The sequence below is a fragment of the Rhinolophus ferrumequinum genome, chromosome 23 (genome assembly GCF_004115265.2).
Source record: "Rhinolophus ferrumequinum isolate MPI-CBG mRhiFer1 chromosome 23, mRhiFer1_v1.p, whole genome shotgun sequence".
Classification (NCBI taxonomy): domain Eukaryota; kingdom Metazoa; phylum Chordata; class Mammalia; order Chiroptera; family Rhinolophidae; genus Rhinolophus; species Rhinolophus ferrumequinum.
The window spans coordinates 27,648,724-27,663,961 of NC_046306.1; positions in this window are offsets into that span (position 1 = coordinate 27,648,724).

Here is a 15,238-nt window from a genome sequence, read left to right on the forward strand (position 1 = left end):
CAAAACCACGCAGCAGCAACAATGAACACCACTCAGCAAGACACTACCATATGTTGACACAAACACAGCTGTGAGACACTGATATGCCAAGGTTATGAAACCTTACTGAGCTGCTTGTACAGTGCTGCCAATGTAAGTGCATGGTGGCAAGGTCATGAACTTAATCGTCAGACCTCATAGTACGATTCTAATAGTGTGAGGATGCTGTACCCTGCCGTCCAGCAGGCTCCTTGTGTCACTTGCCTCAGGTCTGCTAGAACTGACTGCCTCAGCTAATAATGGGATACTGAAGTAGGGGTGAACAATTGTGGGCCACAAAATGTTTCTCTGGTTAACATTTTCTGGGTTTTTAACAGCCAGATGTCGTAGGATATACAAATCTCTCAATACAACATTTTTCAGGTAACTGATGATTATAGGAAAACATGTTTACATCCCCAAAGCTCAATACAGCAGTAACAATAGGTTACACAAGAATACTTTTGAACTTATATTCCAGATGCAATTGGTAGAATGCCAGACACACAAATGGACATTTACGAAAGTACACCAAATGTCAACAAAAACAGGGAGGGTGCTGGAGTTAGGAGAGGCCAAGCTAATGGATTCATGGTAATTGGTTAACAACCTCATTAATCGGTTTTAAATTGGGAAGCCATGATTTAAGCATTTACATCTGAACATAATAGTTTTTAAATTTACATGTAGACATTTTACTATGTTTTGTTATGCTTGGGGGTTTCAGGTTGACATTCACATATATTTTGACCATTTAAAATATTTGTCCACACAGAATATTTGATCTTTTGAAACAAGTAAGTTATGTTAAGCAGGAGATAACTGTAACAATAAACAAAAAGTAAATAATGTTATAGTAATTAAAAGTGAGATTTGAGTTTTATGATAAAATGTTAATATCGTGTTTCCCCGAAAATAAGACCTAGCCGGACAGTCGGCTCTAATGCGTCTTTTGGAGCAAAAATTAATATAATACCTGGTATTATATTATATTATATTACATTATATTATATTATGTTATACTATATAGACCCGGTCTTATAGTAAAATAAGATTGGGTCTTATATTAATTTTTGCTCCAAAAGATGCATTAGAGCCGATTGTCCGGCTAGGTCTTATTTTCGGGGAAACATGGTATGCCTGGAGTTTCCATTTCTGCTGAGTCTGTGACCTTTTGAATGTCTCTGAAATTTATTTTCGCATATGATACAAAGGGAAGATAACATTTTTTTGTTTAAAAGTGGTTAAGCTCTAACTGTCCCTCATATCCTTTGTTGAAGAGGCCATTTATATGTCATGGATTTGTGCTGTTTCTTGGTCATATGTTCAGTTATTGTACATTTTCTCAACCTTGGCATTGTTAACATTTTAGACTGGGTAATTTTTTGTTGTGCACTGTAGGATATTTAGCAGCCTTCCATGGGTTCTACCCACTGGATGCCAATAGCATCTCCTCAGTACTTCTTCTTTTTTTTTTTAATTGGGGAATATTGGGGAACAGTGTGTTTTTCCAGGATGTCAAATTGTTGTTTTTCAATCTAGTTGTTGGGGGCGCAGCTCACTGGCCCATGTGGGACTCGAACCGGTGACCTCGGTGTTTTAAGCACCTCATTCTAACCACTGAGCCACTAGCTGCCCACCGGTGGTCCAGCTCCAAGCTCAAGCCATTGCTTCTCACTGGTCCATGTGGGAATCAAACGGGCAACCTTGGTGTCATGAGCACCACACTCCAACCACTGAGCCAACCGGCCACCCACTGGCAGCTCAGCTCCAAGTTCAAGCAGTTGTTTTCAATCTAGTTGTGGAGGGTGCAGTTCACTGGCCCATGTGGAAATCAAACCGGCAACCTTGTTGTTAAGAGCTCGCGCTCTAACCAACTGAGCCATCCGGCTGCCCCAACATCTCCCCAGTTTTGAAAGCCAAAAATGTCTCCAGACTTTGCCAAATGCCCCCTGATGCTTCAGTAAAGAACCACTAAATCACCATGTCAGTTAAGTTCCTGACAAGAAGCTGGTGGTATATTTAAACGGGGTAAGTGAGAAAGAGCGTAATGAAGAAACTGTCTACAAAGGTATGGACAGGCATAAGGGAATTTGGTAAGGGGCGATGAAGCACCTCTGGGTCAGTAAGAGTGGGGAAGTTGATCACATCTGGGCCTGAAGGGCAAGGGTGCTAGTGATTATGGAACACGGACTAAAAGAGAGGACTACCGGACAGGAGCTGTGCATTCCCTAAATGGACAGACCCACTGGCCACTCAGTGTGGCAGGGATGTAGCCGGGAGAATACATGCCCCAACTTGAATCCCCAGTGGTGCCTCTTAGTGCTTGAACTTCACCAGAAAACGGAGGGAAAGGGAGCTATTGTCATGGTTAAAGATCAGCCTCTCCTGGGCCCCCAGCACGATGGAGAAGAGTGAAGAGTACAACTGAAAAGGGAAAGAGAATATTTGACCCATTTCAATATTCTATACTGTGTTGATTATTGCTTCTGCTCCCAACTATTACCATTACTCATAGCTTTATAATACACTTTGATATCTTATAGATGATTTTCACCACCACTGGTTTGTGTTCCTCTTCTTTAAGTGTCGCCTCCTATTTATGGAAAAAAAAATACTTTATTAGTTTTCCTAGTATTTTTTTTTACAGTCTTTTCTTCTGGATTCGTTCTCTGTCTTCCATAGGACAGAAGCTCTGTTGGTAGTAAATGTTCTATGTATCAGTCAAGACAGGTTAGGCTGTGTCACGGTAAGAAAAATCCTGCAAATTTCAAATGCTTAACACACAGAAAAGGTTTATTCTTTGCCTTGCAAAGTCCAGTGTGAGTCAGGCGGCTCTCCATGACTGCTGCTTTCTGTGGAAGCATTTTTGAAAAATGCTTATTTGAAAGCAGTTCTAGGTTGGCAGATATTTTGTCTCAGCAGTTTGAAGATAAAAGTCTTTGACTTTGTGTTTCCCTTGTTGCTGCTGAGAAACCAGGTAGGCGCGTAATTGTTTCTTTGTAAATGACCTCTCTTTCCTGCTCACAGTATAGCCCGCCCACCTCCAGTTGCTTTTAAGGTCTTTAATTTTAGTGACCTGCAATTTCACTACAATAGATCTGGGTGTGTATTTAGTTTAATTTTCTTTCTTGGGGTGTTATTAGCTTCATGAATCTGAGGATATGTGTCTTTCATTTATTCTGGAAATGTATCAGTTTTATTTCTTGAATATTTCCTCTTTCTCACTCATTTTACCATGTCTTTTTGGAGCTTGGATCAAATGTATGGGTATGTTAGACTTTCTCATTGTAGGCTTCTTGTGTCCTAACAGTTCTTTCCATTTTCTGATCATTTATCTCTGGACTGCATTCTTTGTGATATTTTTAGACTTATCTTTTAGTTAATTTATTTTCTATTCAGTCAATGTGTCCTCCATTGATTTTCTAATTTGAATTATAATAATTTTATTTTTATAACTTTGTTACTTTTTCAACTTATCTTTTCAACTTTAACTGCTCACTCACTCCAATCATAATTTGGATATACCCTTATAGTTCTCTAAGCATATCTATCTATCTATCTATCTATCTATCTATCTATCTATCTATCTATCTATACACACACACACACACACACACACACACACATATCCTTAGGATGTTGGATATTTCCAACATCCTTCATCTATATGGGCCAGATTGTGTGTGGGGTGTGTGTGTGTGTGTGTGTGTGTTTTCCTTGCTAACTCTCTGAAGTCCTTAAAAACATTATGCCAAACTCTCTGTTTCAGGTGGTTTGTTTCTTCATGTGTTTTATGATTTTTTGTTGTGATCTTATGATCCTTGAAGCTCTGTCTGTGGGAATTCTTGATGCCTCTTAGAGTCCCAGCTCTATTCAGAGTTCTTCGTTTGACTTACTACATTGTGGATGCCATCGACTTTACCTTCCATCCCAAAGCACACAAAACCAGAAAACTAGAGCTCACCAGGGATTAGTTGGTGGTATATGGTACCGCCTTGTCTTGATTTCAATTTGATTTCTAGTACTAATGAGTTTTAATATGTTTTTCTTATTGATTGTTGGTGTTTCTTTTGATATCTATGCCTATCTTTTATGCACTTTCTTTTGGGGTATTTTTTTCTAGCAAGTTTACATGGTATTTTATATACAAAGGATATTAACTCTTTGTCCTGTTGCAAACATGTTTTTTAAAAAGTTTTAAAATTTTGTTTATGATATGCAGGAAATTTGTATTTTTATATAATAAAAATATCAATTTTAAATGGTTCCTTCCTTTTTCTTTCCTGCTTGGAGAAATCTCCCCAATTTGTAATGAGATAAATATTTGCTAACATCTTACTACATTTCTTTTATCATATCTGTCTATAATTAGATTTTAATCATTCTGAAGTAAGACTTAATATGTAAGGTAGTAATACCTAAATAAATTTTTGTGTTTCCAAATATTTAATCAGTTCCCCCAAACCATTTACTGATATTAATTTCCCTCACTTAATTTAATTGCCACTTTTATCCTATTGTAAATTATAGTTCTGATTTTCTTATTTGGCCAGTAATTATTTAGGAGTGTGCTTTTGAATTTTCAAACTTTAATTAAAAAACGTGTTATATTCAGAGACTTATATTCAGAGACTATGGCCTCTGAAATTTCTATATTATGTCATTTGTTGAGTTTTCCATTATAACCCAGTACGAACTGAAGTTTAGTCAGTGTTTAGTATATATATCCTTACAATGAAGCTATTTATTGTTTAACTTATCTATGATAATACGTCCAATCCTTTCCTATTAAAAATGGTTACATTTAATAAATTTTAAAGAATTAGTTGGTGAGATTTTTCCTTGTCCTAGGTTCTTTCTAGTATAATGTACCTTATTAGCACTTGGCTGGTGTTAATGGCATCCACTAATCAAATTGTAGTGAAGTGTGTACAGGTCTTGCCTGTGACTTTTCTGAGTGTAATGTTCATGCCTCTTTGACCTTATCCTGGTACATGATTTGTAGACAATAAACACTTTTAGAATGTAATTGAATTTTATCCAATTAAATTCAGCGTATACCTGTAAGAAGAAATTCCTAAGGGGAGTAAAGCCCAGAAATAGTAAAGAAAATCATTATGTCCTCAATGCTAGACTTATGGTCATTGAGCATGAGGTAGAAATTCTTCAGATATGGTTCTAGTCATTGTTTCTGTCCCCAAACATGCACAGATATTCTGTCTACCCTCATAAAGTTGTCTTATCAAGAACTCAGTCTTGAGAGTACATTGAATTTGACGGGCTTGGGATATGGGATTTCTATTTCTATTTTTCTTCTAGAAAAATAGATGTCCATCAAATCAATCAATACCATGTTTCCCTGAAAATAAGACCGGGTTTTATATTAAGTTTTGCTCCAAAAAAACGCATTAGAGCTTATGTTCAGGGGATGTCATCCTGAAAAAAATCATTCTAGGGCTTATTTACCAGTTGGGTTTTATTTTCAGGGAAACATGGTTGTACTACTGAAATAACCTTCTTTCCAGGAAATAGTACATTAACCCAGAAGTAAATCCAGGAGCCCTCTCGACTCCAGGCCATAAAGATAACTGCTAATGTCCTCATCTGTCTAAGCCCTTATGGGACTTGAAAGACACACTTCTGTTCCTTCTTTGATAACTTTAAGCATAGAGTTCTTTACTCACATTAGTAAACCTAATGTGCACCTTCAATCTTCCTAGATAGGCCGCCATTCTCCTCTAAGGTCTTCCCATGATGTTCTCAGCGTGTGGGTGAGAGAGGCTGGTTAGGAGCCCACTCATTAGCCCCACTTGTCCCAGTCTGGGGAAGTCTTTTCCCCTTCATTTCTTGGACCTCCTTACTTAAGAGCTCTTTTCTCTCCTTTCCCCTGTGTACTGAACATCTAGCATTATTACCTTAAAAGTCTGGGAAACTTAGAAGGGTAGTTAGATAGATACAAGGATAATTATGAAGATGATCTGGAAGAATGTCCCTTTCCAGCTGCCACATAAACCTAAACATCCCTGAAGGCAAGAGAGCAGAAAGGGCCTGGCCAACCTGTGAGAGAGAGAGAGAGAGAGAGAGAGAGAGAGAGAGAGAGAGAGAGAGAGAGAGAGAGAGAGAAGTGTGTGTGTGTGTGTGTGTGTGTGTGTGTGTGTGTCTGTGTCTGTTGCATGTGGGGGGAGAGGGAGGAAAAGGGAAGGTATGAGGATTAGAAATGCAAATGACTGTCTTAATTTTCCTGCTAAAGGTGCTCCCTCAGTTCTCTCTGGAGACAAACTGAGTTAGTTCTTTTGGGACATGAGTGTGACAAAGTGAGCTCACTCTCTGACATCCCAGATGGGTTGCTCCCTGGACAGAGCCAGAGGAATCTGCGGGAGGTTGAGGAATTTGTTGAGCTTTTCCTGGGCTGCTGACCAGATTCAGATTCACTCTCTCTGCTCGATGAGAATCTTTGATTTCTTCTTTCTAGACCTTCCATCTTCATTCCTTGCCTGTGTGAGTTTGACCCTTTATTACTTTCTTTTTTTAAAAAAGGTGTTTTAAATTTTTATTAAGTTTATTGGGGTGACATTGGTTAGTAAAATTACATAGGTTTCAAGTATACATTGCTGTAATATATCATCTATATGTTGCATTGTATATTCACTACCCAGAGTCTGTTCTCCTTCCATCACCATATATTTGACCCACCTTTCTCTATTGCATTCTTTAATCTTACCTCACTCTTTATTTTTCCCTCATTCTGTTCCAAGAACCCCAAAGGAAACAAAATAATGGCCCATGTGTGAATCTGGCATGAAGACGTGTTTGTTTGGCCTGTACTATGGGGAAACCTGTACAGCTTGCATTTAATTTGAATTAGTGGCCTATACTTAAACATTGGACAGTTTTCTGTAACAATTCAGATTTCTAACTTAAAGTTTGGAAGATCTGGCCATACTGGGCCCTCATTTGTGGCAAAATTGGATTGGAGTTCTTAAAAACAATACGCCACATGAAAGAAAACACAAAAGACCACATATTACATGATCCCTTTTATATGAAATGTCCAGAATAGGAAAATCTATAGAGACAGAAAGTGGATTAGTGGTTGCCCAGGGCTGGGGATGTTGGAGGGTACAGGGTATCTTTGGGAGAATGAGACTGTTGTAAAAGTGATTATGGTATTGGTTGCGTATATCTGTGAATATACTAAAAAGCATTGAATTGCATACTTGAAATGTGTGAATTACATTACATGTGAATTATATCTCAGTACAAGTGTTATTTTTAAAAAATGGGTTAGAGCTATGTATAATATACACGATATATACTTTCTTAAGAGGGTTTACGTGAACTGTAGTTTGCCACAGTCCTCCCTCATTCTGCCACACTGGTGACCAGCTGGCTTCTCTCATTTATGTTATATCACTGACCTCTGTTGGCATTTGACTTTTTAGCCTCAATTTAACATTCATGAGCATTTTTCCCTTTTCCTAGTATCTTTCTCATGTTAAGTTCTCTGTTCTCTTACTCGTTCTCATGAAAATTACCTTCATCTATCTATCTCAGAGCACATCATCTGTGATATTTAATACTACAGAAAAATTAAGAAATTTTATTTATTTTTTATTAGTAATAATATTGCTGTAATATAAAATCACATTAAATCCCAACTTAAAATACAATTTGGATTCTGCATTTATTAAACAAATACTGTGCACTATGCCAACAGAAGAATAACAGGAAATGGTTTATAATCCCAAATCATCTTAAGAATTCTCCCCTGAACAGCCTTGCAGTATGACCATGCAGGAGATGCTGCAAGAGTGGAGATAGAGCTAGGGTAGCTAGCATTTTTAAACAGCTTGTTGACAGAATGGCTTGTGAGAAAACCAACATTACATTGAAACTCTTAGGAATCCTTTAAATTGGGGGATTATATGGTCGCTTGATTAAGTTTGGGTTATGTAAACAGTGGAGTGTTTAGATTTAGGCTTGGCTGTTGGAGTCCAGGCAGCTGTTTGTACTTAAGTCCAGCAAGAAGTCTTGTTAATCAAAGAACTGACTGAATTTCTTTCTTTCTCCCACCCATGCCTGCTGCTTTTTTTGTACCTGTGTTGTTTTTCCTCCTGTCCAAACCCTTTGGGCTCAGGACTATTGGGAAGCAAGGCAGAGCGTTTTGAATTCTCCTCTGAGGACTAGGAACTTATTTTTTTGATTACATGGATGTGCCCTACAGATTTTCCTCACTGTGAGGTAATCACTTCATTTATTCAAGTTCTACAAAGCCTTTATTATTCCGGTTAGTTCATATTTTTGAAGCTAAGTCATCAGTTTGATGCGTTTGTTGTAAAATGTGGTTTAACAGCTTGTTAGCACATTTATTTTTTTTTAAATGGAACCCAAAGATATTTCATGCTTGAGCAGCAGTGGATTTAAGAGCCGATGAAAAGCTCCAGGAGCTGTGTGCATTCAGCACAAAACAATGGCAGGAGAACACGGTGAAGCAGTGCGTGGGGCTGCGAGTTCCACGTTGCTTTTTCCTGACAGTGCCTTATAAATTAAATACCCAGTGTTGCATGATGGTTGTTGGTTTCAGGTCGTCTGGGATGCACTGGATCATTTGAGCAGTCTGAGTTCATGTGGTTTCTGTACCCTCTGAGATGATTCTATTTTATTTTATGTAGTCCGCAGAGCAAAGAGGGGACTTGGACTGTTGTTTCCTGTCTCCCGCATGTGGCTTTGTCAAGTCTCAGAACTAACGGGTTGGAACTGAGAGCTATTGTGGAGCTTGGTGAGTGTCAGTGAGCCTTTGAAAAGTAAAAGTGGGGAAGCCACAAGCTCTTTCCACAGCTTCATCACAAATACAAACTAGGTCATTTTCCCAGGAGGCAGCAAAAGTGAACATTCTGTGTTTGACTAAAGCCAACATTTTGGTTGAGATTTTGATAATCTGGGGATGAAATAGAGGCACATGGTCTTCCTTGCCTAAATCCAGAACTATCTTTGGGTAGGTGTTTGTTGGATTAAAAGATCTCCTTGAGGAGAAACCTCATAAAAGTGGGATTGGTGAAAAAGGAATTTCTGATTTAGCTAAAATGTGTTACCTTATTAGTCTCCCTGTGCATTTCTATGCTGTCAATACATAAATCAGAAAACAGTGATTTTTTTTTCACCGTTTTTTTTCACTGTTCAAGTCAGAAGTCAGAACTCGTATTCCCTGTAAATTCAAGCAGTTGGAGAGTAAGGAAAGTATTAAGAAGAAAAAGAGGACAAGTTTCATATATAATAACTAAGTTTCTTTTTTTTTTAAATTAAAGTTTATTGGGGTGACCTTTGCTAGTAAAGTTACATTTAGTAAAGTTACATAGGTTTCAAATCTACAATTCTGTATCACATCATCTGTAAATCCCATTGTGTGTTCACCACCCAGAGTCAGTTCTCCTTCCATCACCATATATTTGCTCCCTTTCATCCTCATCTACCACCCCTCTCCAAATTAGGTATCATACAATGCTGATACATTGCTTAGAGCCCAGATTTAAAATAAATAAATAAATAAATAAATAAATAAATATTTAAAATTAATAAATAGGGAGAGAGAGAGGCTGAAGCACTTGCATGAGGGAAGAGAGGAAACCATATGAGAAAAATGACCAACTGCTCTGCCTAGGGATTACCTAACAATGGATGAGATTCATATTTCCAGTCTGCCCACATTTCCAACGTTTCTTTGAGATTGAGAACATAAAATGGAACTCCCAAGGGAGGCAACCTTATTTTCTGAAAAGGAAAAGAAAAAAAGACTTGTTGTTCATAACAGTGATGCTAATAATGTACAGAATGAGGACAAATGCTAGCCCTGCAAGTGACCTTTTGTACAAACTACTGTCTTATTTTGCAGACAAAGAAAATGCAACAGAGAAACTTGCCTAGCCTTCTCTCATTTTCCTTTCTGACCTCAATGGATATTCCTTAATTCTGGATGTTTCATATAAATATGGAACCATATAATATGTGGTCTTTTGTATCTGACTTCTTTTACTTAGCAGAATGTTTTTAAGGCATATCCATGTGGTAGCATGTATCTCAATTGCATTCCCTTTTATGAGTGAATAATAGCCCATTGTATGAATATTACGTTGTGTTTGTTCACTCATCAGTTGATGGACATTTGGGTTGTTTCCACCTTTTGGCTATTGTGAATAGTGCTGCTATTAATATTCACGTATAAGTTTTTGTTTGAACATCTGTTTTCAATTCTTTTGAAATAGGATTGCTGTGTTACATGATAATTCTGTGTTTAACTTATTGAGGATCCATCAAACTGTTTTCACAGGAACCATCAAACTGTTTTCACGGCGGGCACACCATTTTACATTCCTACGTACAAATGTATGAGGGTTCCAAATTCTCCACCTTCTCACCAACACTTACTATTGTCTGTCTTTTTTATTCTGGCCATCTTAATGTGTGTGAAGTGATGTCTAATTGTGGGTTCGATTTGCATTTTCCTTATTACTAATAATGTTGAGCATCTTTTCATGTGCTTATTGGCCATTTGTGTTATGTTCTTTGGAAACATGTCTATTCAAGTTCTTTGTCCATTTTTTAAATGAGGTTCTTTGACTTTTTTTGTTATTGTTGAGATGTGAGAGTCCTTTATATTCTCTGGAAACTAGACCCTTATCAGATACATTGTTTTAAAATATTTTCTCTCATTCAGTCTTTTTACTTTCTTGATGGTGCCTTTTGACGCATGAAAGTTTGTAGTTTTAATTAAGTCCAATTTCTTCTTTTTCTTTTTTTTGCCTGTGCTTTTGGTTTCCTATCTAAGAAACCATTGCCAAATCCAAAGTCTTGAAGATGGACCCTATGTTTTTTTCTAAGAGTTTCATAATATAGGTCTTTGATACATTTTTAGTTAATTTTTATACATAATGTAAGGTAAAGACTTCATTCTTTGGTGTTTGGGTATCTAATTGTCCTAGCACCATTTGTTGAAGAGAATATCTTTTCCCCTATTGAATTGCCTTGACATCCTTGTAGAAACTCAATTGATCCTAGATGCATGCATTTATTTCTGGAATCTCAATTCCATTTCATTGATTATTATCTATCCCTATACCGGTACCTAGAAATTCAGTTATGAATTCCTCTTTATGCTAATGTTATTTGGAAATTATTTTGAAAAATTTTAATTGAAGTGTTTTATGATCAATACATTTATTGTTAGAGTATATTTTTCTCTCTCTTGGTTTAGAGAATGTAGATATCCATACAATCATTTCATTTTCTTTGAAGTTCAGTAACTTTACCAGGTATAACTGGTATTGCTTATATCAGTTTTTCCTGGAACATGACACATCTGTTTTCCAGTGGAAGATTCACATCTACTTTACTTTAGGCAAGTTTTCTTCTATTCCATCTCTGTCTATTTTTTTGTTTGATACTTTGAGATTCAAAGAATTCACTTATGTGTGTGTGTGATAGACCTCTTTTCTGCCTTCTACTTCTATTATTTTTGAATCTTTGTTCTTTTTCTCATTTTGTGCAATTTCATCAAACTGTCCTGTATGTCCATCATTTTTTATTTTATTTTGATTTTTTTCTTAAAATTAGGATATTTTTTCTTGTCTCAAGTGTGGTTTTCAACATTGTAATGTGTTTATGTTTCTTTTAAAAAACACTTATAGTGACTGTTCGGACATCAGTGACCTTTTACATGCAATTTCTGTTGCCTGCTTATTTCCCCCATGTATGGGGCAAATACAAAGAAACTTTCCTATTTCTTGGCATGTTTCATAATTTTTTGTTAAAAGCTGCACTTTAGATAATATATTTTAGCAGCGCTGGATATTGATACCCCCTCCAGAGCTCGCTGTTTACTTGTTTATTTGCTTAGTGACTTGTCTGGGCTATTTTAGTGAAGTCTGTTCCCCGCACTCCCAGTGTGAAGCCTCTGGTATTGCTGCTCGGAGGGTATTGGGCACGCACATAGTCAACTGATGGCAGGTGATTTTAGCAGGGCTCTTTTCCACTGTGTCTCTCGCTGGTCTCTGTTAAACTATCTGCCTCTATTGCTATTAGGCCCTGCTGTTAGGCTCCTTTAATTGCGGAGGGATCCCTATATTGCTTTTGACAATGCCCTGGCTCATAAATTTGCTCTACCGTCTCATCTAGTTAATTTTGGACCCCTGTTCAAGGATAGGTTTTAGGCCAGTCTTTGAGAGGTTTGTTCTGACCACCGGAGGTCTCTTCTTAGCTGTCCCTTTCCCTGATTCTCTCTGGTAATCTAGGTGATCTACCGTTTAGCTTGTTGCTCTTCCAGAGCTGTCAGCCTTCTCCTAAATTTTGACTACCAGTATCTCCACTGTTTTTGAGAGTGTCCTTAGGCTTGAACTTCCCCAGACTCCGTTTATATAAAAATCAGATTCTCTGGGGAGAGCTTAGAACCTCTCTATTCATATGGCCTTCCTCTCTCCTGGGCAAAATCTCTGAGTCTCTGGTTCAAAGCAGGTGGTGGGGATGGTGTCTTTTATTGGAATGACATTCCTGATTTATCAGCAGTACACTAGGTAAAGCAGTCGCCTCTGGTCTTCTCAGCTTGCTTCTCCTGGCCTGGAATCTCCGTGCTACAAGGAAACTGGCATGAGAGTGATTGGGGCCCCACTGTTCTCAGCCTGCTGTGCCTGGTGTGGAGCTTCTGTCCTATGATTGGTGGCCAGTGGAAAAGGGGAGCCCCTGACTTCTTGGCTGAACTGACCGGCTCCTGCGATGTGAAACTGGGAGGGGATGGGAAATAGTGGTGGGCTGTCCCTGGTGGAGAGATACTGTAGCCCTTGCCTGGAGTGCAGCTTGTCACATTGAACTGGGGTGGCGGGGTAAGGAGATAGCAGGTCATGGCTCAAGCGACACAAATCCTCCCTGTTCTTACCAAGATTTAGTAGATTTTCTTAAATAAATGTTTCTTCATTTGCTGTATGCCGTTAGGATAATTTCCAAAGAATTGAATTAAAATTTATTTTTTTCACAGTTATATGAGCTGGAGAGTAGCTCCGTTGTCTTCTATTTCTTTTCTTTTTAATCTTCTTTTTGCAATATTTGCTTTTTACTTCCTCCTATTATTTGAATACCTGTATCTATATTTTGTGCTGTTTAAATTTTTTTAAAAAATCATGTTTGTAATCTGCTTAAGTGTGGGGATCGATTTGTCTAATTCCTTAAATAGTTTCTCTTAGGCCGTGTGTGCTCCATCTGTCTGTTACTTATATTTCCTTTCCTCTTTTTGCTCTGCAGTTTTTATTCCAAAGTCCATAGGTGTTTTTTTTTTCTCATGATTATCTTTCTTTGGAAGAGTGAGGCTATTTTCAGGTGTTTTGAGGGTGGGCAGGAAGGCGGAACAGCCTCAAATTTCTATTTGGATTTATTTTATTGAATGTTTCCTCACTGAATCTTTTATTTTTTAAATCTTTTGCTGGCGAGCACATTTCTCTCAATTTCTGTGTAGCTCCCAGCAATGTCCATTTAGTCATACTACTGGTGCTGCAACTTGGATATGACTTTGTCTTCTCCTTCTGGGCTGTGTCTCACCTCCAGAATCTCCCTAGGCTCCCCTGGTTGGGTCATACACAATTAGAAATGGCATGTGTATTTATCTTTCAACTGCACCTCTCCTGCTATTCTTTGGTTTCAGTTTGGGTCTCTTGAGGGACATTATTTGCCTTTTCCCATGTCCAGTCCACAGACTTCAATTTCATTACTAACAAAGAATCATGAGACAGGCCTTTCAATATTTTGCCTTATTAAGCAAGAAACCTGTTGCCTGATCAGCATCTGTGGGGTTCTGTGTCCCCTTCACCAATGTTCTGCCTTAGAATCCAAATAACACTGTTTGGGGGTTATAGCTGCTTTGTCGTTTTCATTTCTGATAGTGTTCTTACCACATTGAAGACGAATTTGGTTTTTAAAAAAAAAAAATTATTTTTTGTTTTCAACGTATTTCAAAAAGTAAAAATGCCTTTTTATCTTTCATATTTCACCTAATATCATTTTAGTTCACACCTATTTTAATAACTGATATATTGGATCATTTTTCTAACATCTTGTTTGGAGTTTTAAATTTTACTCTCTTTTTTGATATTTGCTTGTTTCTTTTTATGTATTATCTTTAACAGGACTGAGGCAGTGTTTTGTTTAATGTTTGGGATTTATATATCTGTTTCTTTTGTCTTAGATATAACTCTTAAATTGCTTAACACTTTTCTTATTGTTCTTAGTGGTAATCAATATTAATTACTTCTCTGAAGAGACAAAGCTACTAGCAATCTTCCATTATTATTAGTTCTTCCCTTAAGATCTTGTAGTCAGAATCAAGATCTATCTTGGAGCAAAACTCAGACAGCTGCTCTGAGATTGGATTCTACTGCATCTAATATACTTCTTTAATGAATGATCCCCGTGAGCCAGGCTAAATACTCATGACCTTTTTATTTGTTTTTGAGTTAATGGAAATGCTTCAAAGGAAGTTGTGTTAATGAAATTTGAGTACTCAGATGTTTCTGGGTACTAAAAATCAAGGAGTTCAATTTCTATTTATTCAGGGTGACTCTTCACAAAGATTCACCTTATTGGCTGTATGTGTTGAATAAATGAATAAAAAATGATGAGTGAATTGCATAAGACATTTATATCAGAAAAATGAAACACCTCCCACATTTCTGTGTTGTAGGATATAACTTTAGGTCCTACTTATGATTGGATATCGTTCTCCATTTTGATATATGGAGCTTTCAGTTGTTTTTCTTAATATTAGGTAAAATCGATGAACATGTTGTTGATTAGCTAATGGATTTGAGCTAACTAAGCCAGGCAGATGAGATGGCAGTTGAATATACATGTATGTAATTCCCCATTTCAAGACTGACCGTGAGAAGGAAATTTAACCTGTAGCAGGAAGTATTACTGATGGAGGTGATACCATGGAAATATCCCTGAAATTAGAATCAAGTGACTTGCATTTGGGTCTTAATTCTAGTATTTCTCAGCCGATAGCCTTGGACAAGTTCTTTTATTGTGCTAACCCTCTATGTTTTAATCTGTAAATTAATAATAATATAGGGTTCACAGAATTATTTTAAGGATTATCTGAGGCAATGTATGTGAAAGCCACTGACCTAGAGACTAGTCACAGAATGGTAATTGATCCAGAACCTACTAAAAAAGGTCTAGG